Below are 10,095 nucleotides of genomic sequence, written 5' to 3' on the forward strand. Positions count from 1 at the left end.
GAACAACACAAAAACTCAGGTAAGAAGTCAAAGTCCACAAGATTTATTCGCAAAAAACAGGCAGGGGTCAAAACCAGGAGGTCAGTCAGAGAAGGCAAACATATCCGGCAGGGAACAGAGTAAATAAAGTGCAATAAATAAATGTTTTTTTTTATTTTAAAAAGGTTGTTTTTCAATAGGCTATTTTCACTTTGCCACTTCAGGGCACTTTTTGTCACGGAGAGACATGATCACTTTAAAAGATTTCCACTATTTAGTAAATATTGACCCTGGGGTTCCATAATCTCGAGCCAGTTCTTTGTGTCTTGACAGCAGAAGAACCAGCTATCAGCCAGGATAACTGTGGCTGTGGACTACCAAGACCGATTACAACTTTATGACTGCCATTTTTATCAGAAGAAGAATATTTATTTATTATTTATAACACACACTTTGGATGGTGAAATAGCTCCTCTGCATTTAACCCCTCCTGGCATCCCTTCCTCTGGGGGGGGCAGCATTCGACGACACGCCCAGGGACCTGATTCCATATGTCCGTCGCTGGTCAGACGATGATGTGTGCATGTTTTTGGTGGGGGTCCTTGCTGTTGTTAGATGAAGGAAACCCCACGTGAGCATGGGGAGAACATTCAAACTCCACACAGAAAGGCCCCTAATTGGGGGATAGCCCGCCGGAGCATGGTGCCGACAGCGCCCCAGGCGGGAATCGAACGCAGGACCTTCTTGCTGTGAGGCAGCAGTGCAATGCACTGTGCCACCTTATCTTGTATCACTTCTACAGTTTAGTCTTTGGCATACAGGGACTTTTTTCTTGCATAACGGTCCATACCAGCAGGTCTCACAAGCTGCTGGTACTCTGTTCTGCCTTCTCAAGTGAACAAATAAAGTGGACTTTGTCATGCCCACAGCCTCCTAGCCCCACTAGGGGCTGCTTGTCTCTTTTATCATGAACAGGTTGCTCGGTGCAAACCCTTTCCTGGTCCCCTCTGCCACTCCTTCCTCCTGCACCGTCCCACACACCTGATGTCCATCACTCATCAAAGCCTGCGGTGTATTCCCCGGCTTCCATCCAAATTGTCAGATAATCTTACTCACCATTCCCGGCCTGCCTCACCAAGCCTGGCTGCCTGTCCTCCCGTCTGGAACCTGGATCCCTTTTCCTTGTTCACGTCGTCCCTGCCCTGCCCTGCCCTGCCCTGCCCTGCCCTGCCCTGTCTGGCCGCGTCGCATTGTGGGTGTGGTGTGGTGTGGGTTGGGGTGTGGGAGGCGGCTGTCGGCCTTTTGCTTCTGCTGCGCGGCTTCTCTGCGACGGGTGCCCCGGGTCCTGGGGGTTGTGGAGAGTTCAGGGGGCTTCGGGGCCCTTTCCACTGCTTGAAGGCGCCGCGTCATAATACCGACATTCTACACCAGAACCATTGGGGATAAGTCATGTACACTCACCGGTGGACATCTTACACACACACATACACACACAACAACACATACAGGCGGTCCCATCACACGCACACACCACCACACCTGCTTCGAGTGCACCCCAGCACCCTCCGTGATTGCATTCTTCTCCTTTCCTCCCTCATTTACTGCCATAACTATTACAGGAAGATGCCACGTGACCAGTTGTAGTTCCAGTTTTCCTGGACCTGATTCACTGTTTTTCAGTACCTGTTGTCGTCCAGTGTTTGTTTTTGTGTAAATGTTGTTTATTTCTATGTTTATTTGTCTCACCTGTGGTGATTCTCCCCCTCTTGGAGTAGTGATCAGTTGTTTATAGATCCAAACATGATAAAAAGTTCTCCAAAGAGGGGGGTTGGTGGTGGCTCTCTATAACAAAAAACTGTGCTCTTGTCATCCTACAGGTTGTCCACAGGACAGAGTTATTGCAGCAGTTCTTGATGATTTAATAATTAATAAAGCGTTGCATTGCAGGTTGAGAACTTGAACTCCACTTGCAGACTAACTCTGTCCTAGATGCAATGGCATACAAATACTGTGTTGTATGTAAAAAAAATAATAATGTTGTTAGAATAAAAATCATTATTGTAAATATTTTTTCTAATGTAATTATTAATATACTTATGGAGAAGAGAAGTATATGAGCAGTTTGATATATCATTTGTCCAAATCAAGTAAGAATTTAGGAAATCACAGTCATTTTCTCACATCCCCCTCTGCCCTCACCTTTGTGTTCTTCTGAGCTCTCCCCCCTGTGTGTTGCCATGGCGACGGTGCCAATCAGTTTGAACAGAGACCATCGAGCTCCATTGGTTTTCATTGGCGAACATGCCTCGCTGCATTGATCCATATTCCAAAAAGTAAAAACGGCACAGCTAAGATTCTTACATCGTCTGCGTTGGAAGATTTTCATGAACAGTTTGGGTAAGAATTGAGACCGTTACAGTGAAGTAAAGACAAAATAGTTTTTCTGCGAAAATGTGCAGAAGAAGCTGCAAGAGCTGGAAAAAAAAGAAGGAATAAAAACAAACTACATGCGAACAAATGCTCAACTATAAAACTACTAAAATCGAAAAAACTTAGCATGGTAGCTGCAAATTTTGGGTTTTGATGTATATCAAATGTATGTATGTGCGTCCAAAATTGTGGCCCCTCTCCTACTGTAGGTAGCCCAGAGGTCAGGGAAGCCCACTAGCAACCCAAGGGTTGCCAGTTCAAATCCCTGGCCACACAGCATTACAGCCAGAGGGTTGTCGGATGCCAGCTCCTACCATTGTGTCCACAGGTCTCTCCAGTTTATGTTTGTGTATGGGGTGTTGGATGGATGGGTTAAATGTGCAGATGAATAACTCCCTCATGGGGATAAATAAAGCAGCTATTAGTATTCTCTTGATACATAATCAACTCCACAACATCTATTTTCATTGGATGAGCTTAGTTCTCAAATGAAATTGAAACCTAATCCAGTGACACTTTTCGCCATAGCCAATATTTACAAAAATAGAAGGTGGTCATATTTAAACTGAAATGTGACAAAGACAACAACTTTTAAAGCTGATTGACTAACCCTGAAAGAAAAGAGAAGGCAAACTCATCAGGCACGGAACTGGCAGAGAATCAGTGTCCAGAGGATCAGGCAGGAAGTTCAGACTAGAAACCAGGAAGTAGAGAACAAAATGCACGTGGACTGGTATTTATACTAATGGACTATGGAGGGAATGAGCTGCAGATGGGGGAAACCAGGTCATGGGAAGGGAGTGACAGCAAAGCAAAAGGGAGTGGGCGGATCTGAAATGACAGAGGTTAGTGACATGGCATGAAATGAGCAGATGAAATAAAACATGAAAACAAATATAAATAGTGGGAGATAAAACATCATGTATTCATGACAAAGGTGGTCTTGTTCAAACATCGGACAACAGGGTGGGGTGAAGCATCGTTCTCTGGGACCCAGCACTGGTTGCTTCAGGCAGCAGTGCACCCGCACCAGATCAGCAGGGGCAATGTGGATAGGGTGCATGGTGCAGAGAACACAACCTGCAACCAGAGCAAGACCCAACAAACCACAGGCCAATGAGTGGTTGTTTCTGTTTGGTCAGCAAGCCTTTTTGTTTGTTGTTTTGGATGGTAAAATGAGGCCTCTGCATTTAACCCATCCTTGGCTTGTCCTTCCTCCAGGTGCAGTGGGCAGCATTCGTGGACACACCCAGGGGCCTAGTGACAAGTGTCCATCACTGGTCAGACGATGAGTGCATGTTTTTGGTGGGGGTCCTTACTGACATGAGGTGGAGGAAACGCCTTGTCAGCACAGGGAGAACATGCAAACTCCGCACAGAAATTTGGGAGATAACAGGGCGCGGTGTCAACCAAACCCAGGACCTTCTTGCCCCACCGTGTCATATCCCTCCTTGAACTCTACCTGTTGGCAGAGCGCGCCACAGTGACAACTAAACAACTAAATCAAATAATCCAGCCTATACTCAAACTTCAATGTAACTATAAAGTATATACTGTATATATATTTATATACCAATCAGCCACCACATTAAAACCACTGACAGGGAAGGATGCAACGGATCACAAGACTCACGGTTCAGATCGTATCGCGGTTTTGAGGTCAAAACATCTGATCGGATCATTTTTCGGATCAGAAAAACAATAAGGGAGACAAATAACTTTGCTTTCCATTTATTCTGTAAAACTCTTGAAGCAAGGAACTATTACCCATGGTCACAACATTCAAGATACCCGATGTTTAAATAAAATCCTAAAAAATATAAAGTATTCAATACTCAATTGTTTAATTGAAGTGCAATATGAGGCACGCATGATACATTCTTACTTTAAACATGATAGCGAATGAAAAAATATTATGAGATCCGCCCCCACTAACTGAATTTGATTTCAATAAGAAACCAGTATCATGTTCAAACTTCTCACGTTATAACAAACTGAATTTAATCAAAATTGGTTCAGAATCAAGCAAGTTACAGTCGATTTTGTAGAGAAGTCTCCATCTCTCAATACACATATTTTTTTACGAGCGGATCTTGACTGCTCCAATATGGCGGAACCGCAGACACATAGCGGAGACATTGGCTGTAACCACAGCTCATTCAAGACATATCGGTTAGTAGCATCAACATAGCGCAACATACCGTGAACCCATCATTGCCCTTCAGAGTAAAACATAGCACGCGTTTGGCTTGTCTATCTTTTTTTCACTGCAACTCTGCATTGGGTTTTGGTAATTATTACTATTGACAGCGGCAATAAAACTTTATTTCACTATGATGGTTCAATTTTGCAATTGATCCACAGTTCACATGTGTGCTGAACCATGGGGGGCAATCCATATGGATCACGTATCAACTTCATACCGTCACACCACCACTGACGGGTGAATATTGACCATCTCGTTACAATGGCACCTGTCAAGAGGTGGGATATATTAGACAGCAAGTGAAGAGTCAGTTCTTGAAGTTGATGTGTTGGAAGCAGGAAAAATGGGCAAGAGTAAGGATCTGAGAGACTTTGACAAGGGCCAAACTGCGATGGCTAGACGACTGGGTCAGAGCATCTCCAAAACGACAGGTCTTGTGAAGTGTTCCCGGTATACGGTAAACCAAAAGTGGTCCAAGGAAGAACAACCGGTGAGTCGGTGACAGGGTCATGGCTCATTGATGCGCGTTGGGAGTGAAGTCCAGCCCATCTGGTCCAATCTCATAGAAGAGCTACTGTAGCACAAATTGTTGAAAAAGTTCATGCTGGCTATGATAGAAAGGTGTCACAACACACAGTGCATCACAGCTTGCTGCGTATGGGGCTGCATAGCCGCAGACCGGTCGGGGTACCCTTGCTGACCCCTGTCCACTGCCAAAAGCGCCTACAATGGGCATGTGAGTGTTAGAACTGAACCATGGAGCAATGGAAGAAGGTGGCCTGTGTTACAAAGTAGGTGAGAACTCTCCTGTACTCACCACGTGTCCCTAACATGTTCATCTTAGACTAGACATAGTTTTCCTCTGAAGAGGCGGGGCTGGAAGAGTCTGGGTTTATTCTGAGTTTATTTCCTTGGCAGAGGTCACTGAGGTTGTCGGAAAGCTCCTCAGTGGCAAGGCACCAGGAGGGGATGGGTTCCATCCAGAAATCCTAAAGGCCCTGGATGTTGTGGGAGTGTCTATGTTGACACAACTCTACAATGTTGCGTGGACATCAGGAACAGTGCCTTTGGACAGGCAGACCAGGGTGGTAGTTCCTATTAGGCTTGGACGATATCCAATTTTATATAGCGATGCAGTCCCACCCAAATATTGTGATACATAATATTATCATTGTTATTGACAGGGGGAGAGAGACGGAGAAGTGTTCACATTAGCACGGTTGCGCGCAGCACTTTTTTGGTTTCACTTAATTCCAATAAATTAATCTACAAAGAAAACACTCTGTAATTGTTTTCTTTGGGAGAAACAGTGAACCTTTATGCCAGATCACGAATGATGTGAATTTTATGAATTACTTTGCTATGTTGTGTGACCATGACCATATAAACTTGTGTGTGTAACAATACATCTAAATCTAAGTAATCACAGAAAGATTTATGCACACAGATAATGAAGAACACAACCTCATATACCCTCAGTCACATATCTTTATTTTCCCATGGTTTTCCAAACCGTCCAAATGGAAGTACAGTCCGTATGCTATCCTCCTCCCGATGCAGCTGCAAAAGCAGGAACATCTCATTTTCCTTTGTGTGACACAGAGTTTATCTTATCTTGAACACGTATGAATCTGTGACGCCAAACTGACCATATATTCTCTGACTCCATGAAAATAAACTGTTGATCCTAGAGAGCTGCTTTAAGCACATCACTGATCCGACCCTTGTACAACTGGCCCTTTTACAAGATAATAAATTCCATTTGAGACCAAAAACTTTTTCCTTCTCGTTGTTTATTAGAAAACAGGGCATTCAGCAAAATATTTTTTCTAACAACGGAGAACGGATCACTTTATGCCATTTCAACTAAGTTGCACATAGGCGTTCACATAATGTGTGTCTGTTGCTCGATGATTGGTGTAACGGGCAACAGGTAAAACCCCCATCCCCACAAACACAGGAGAGGAGCCCTTGTCATGACATGCTGTCCATCTGCTCTGGGGCTTGTTCCACCTAGCCCAATTGCTCCAATAAACTAGTGACTTTTCAACCCCATCGTCTGTGTCTCTGTGTCGGAGGGCCTGGAAAACACCACTCAGATAGTGTGTGGCAGGCGCATCTGCCACAGATCTTCTCCTCGGCCTTACTGAACTCACATTTGGCCTTTTTCAGTGTGATACCCACCTTCTATGCTTTTTTCCAGCACTGCGTACACCCTGACATCATGCTATGCCTGCGTTGAACCCGAAATGAGGATGTCCATGTGGCAGACAAATCCGTCAAGGCCTCCGGTCACCTTACCATACCATCTGGTGAAAGTCCTCTGGGACTGAGGCAATGCCGAATGGGAGACGGTTAAAGTAATAGCGCCCAAACTGAGTGATGAAGTTGGTGTAGTGTACATTCTTTGGACAATTTGGATCTGTCAGTATCCCATGTTGGCATTGAGTTTGGAGAAGATCACTCCACCCGACAGCATGCCAAGCGTCTGGTCCACTGAGAGGTTGGGGTTTCTTCCCTGGAGTGGGGTTGCAAGTGCCACCTTGTGTTATTTCTCTGTACACCTGCTCCGGTATCACTCCGCAACGTCTGTGCCCTGTGTCGATCTTGAAAGCCACTTTTGTGTGCCTCACCCCAATGTCCACGGTCCATGTGTCCTCGCCTGCATCTACTGTGCCCAGAAACATTGTGCTGTCCTCTGTGACTGTGCTCCCTGTCCTCTATAACTTGCACACCTTGCCTTAGTGACCTCTTTATCCGCAGTTGTGACAGTGTATATTCTTTGCTGTACACTGAAATTTAGTGTAGGGAGGTGTTTTTCCACAATTTGGGCATGAGTTGTGCTTTGCTCCACTCTGTCTCTGTTGCCTAGCTTTGCACTGTTTTGTTTTCTTAAATTGCACTCTGCTGGAATTTGCTCTATCACCCCTCAAGTCCATTTGCTTCCTTTCTGTGTGCTCAGCTTGTCTGCCCATACTAATGCTTTTTGCCGGATCCAAATTTCTTTCTACCCGCAGCATCTTGCAGCATCTTTTATGCCTACCACTATTCTTTATCTTAAAAGTTACTCATGTAGCAGTCCATACTCACAGTTTTCAGCCAGCGCATATAAGGCAGTGATAAACGACTCGCAGATTCAGTTGGCCCTTGCACCCGCAGGTTGAACTGGGCCCGTTCATAGATCACATTATTCTTCAGCACAAAAAATCCAGTGAAACTGTCTCTGACACTGCTGTAGTGCTGCCTCTGCTCGGCGAGGTCAAGGTGAGCCTACGTAACACGTTGTCTGCTTCATCCCCCATGCGGTAAATTAGTGAGTTCACCTGGTTAACCTCGGGTGAGTTGTCGAGGTGGCTTGCCGCACAAAAAACGTTTCAATTGTCCAATCCACTTCTTCTCTCACGAAGTCAAAGGATTCTGGGGGTCTTATTGAGAACGTCCCGCTGGGTGCCGCTGCGTGGGCAGGCTGTGGCACCTGCTCTGCCCCACGTTGAGCATCAGGCAGCGGTGGCTCCTCCGTTCTGCCCCTCCCGTTAATAAACGTCTCGTAACCACGGCTCCATTCGCTCACAGTAGCTCTGCTTCGGACACCACGTCGTGTTTCTTCAATAACTTTGACGACTACGACGAGTGTGTTTCTTTTTATTTGTAATTGAACATTCTCCACCACATCCAGCACTAACCTGGCTGGTGCAACTCTCTCCCCTGGGCCCTGCGCGACCCCTGAACTCTTCTGTGTGCTGACATGGGCTGTCACATATAACTTAGATTACACCACAATGATAATTTTATATTACGAGTCAAACTTATTACGTTATAGATCATACCTCAAAAAGTCACACATCCCCTTTCCCTGTGCTATTGAATATGCAGGATAAAATCTGGTGGCACACAGGTACACGACAGAGTTGCCAAGTCTGCTTATAATACGCGACTTTGGGCTTTAAAAGTAGTTCAAAACCATGTTCAGGCGTTAAAATAAATACAAATCATTGCAAAGGGAACGTCGTTCACTGCCGCCTTGTTGTCGTGACGTGCGAGAAAGGGGATGTGTGACCCCCCTTTTTACTTATTTACTGCATTTTACAAACGCGTGTGATATTAGTTTGGTCATCATCTTCCTCTGTCCCAATCGTGTACCACCAACACATTCAGTTGGAACGTGTCGAAGTACTGTAGCACATTCATTTGAAAGTTCATACTACGAGGAACAAATAAGCTTGAGCCACTGTAGCCCTGACGCAGGACTCTGATGACGTCATTTGACAGTCGATGAGGTCAGCAGCGGGGGTAGATCTACTTAAAGTAAATGGTACCCAATGGTTTTCAAGTTCACTTGGAAATGTACCTTTTTTTTTTTTATACCTGCGGTGAAGTCATAATAAAGTGTTAAGTAACTCCGTTTTTTGGAGCGATCTACCCACCGCTGAGACGGTGTCGACGCCTTGCGGTCATTGGATCAGTCTGCCATCTAGTGTTAAGAAGCAGGCAGTGAAATTCAAACAACAGATTAACGGGATGAGGCGTTGTCCATACGTTTCAGGAAATGATCCTCATTGTAGCGCTGTCCCTCGAACACTAACTTGGATTTGAAGAACTCGAGGGCCTCAAGACTTAGAATGTGTCAAATAAATAAACAAAACAAAGGACAAGCAATTGGCAAGGTCACTTGTACGGTATAGCACATTTCATACGCGAGTATGGGAGTGTAAAGAATAAGAATAAAAGCAATAATTGAAAAAAAGCTATGAAATATATAATAAAATCACAGAGGTCTTTGGGAACCCTGGTTTATTGTTGGGGTTTTTTTCTGTTATTGTTCATCGTCTGCTGTCCCCTCTTCCATTTAAACGTGTGAAAGCGTCGACAACGCACAGCCGCGGCGGTACCCGCCCGGCAGGGGGAGGAGTCCGGTCTCGGTCCCGGTCCCGATCCCGATCCCGATCCCGATCCCGATCCCGGTCCCGGTCCCGCTCCGTCTTCCGCGTTTCCCCGGATTCCAGCGAGCAATGAAAGCTTCGGCTCTTCGTTCGGGGTCGCACCTCGCCGAGCCGCTCGCTTCAAAAACGAGTCGTTCGACTCTCCGACTTGTAACGTCACGCACGGCGAGCGACGGGGGAGGGGTCGGGAGTGTCCGCTGCGAATGGAATCCTCGCAAGAGTCCATTTTTTTTAATCGCTTAACCCATTCATTCAAACGGAATAATTAAAAAAAAAAAGTGTTTATTGGGGCGGAAGGCGGCAAAACGCGGACCCCCGGAAGATATTTCAGCCGGTGCCCCGTTGATATTTTCAGTGTGTGATTCGAACAATGCAGCCCCGCGCTTTACTCCGGAGTGACTCCTGACCCCCACCCCGAGTCATTTAAAACAATCCGTTCGCTACGAGCGAGTCGTTCGCGAGTTTCGCGTCTTGCGGCGCTCACCCTCCGCGGTGAGCGCCGCCCCCCCCCCCCCCCCCCCGTGAGTCTCTGGCTCCTTC

This window comes from Zeus faber, assembly GCF_960531495.2.
Source record: "Zeus faber genome assembly, chromosome: 6".
NCBI lineage: Eukaryota > Metazoa > Chordata > Actinopteri > Zeiformes > Zeidae > Zeus > Zeus faber.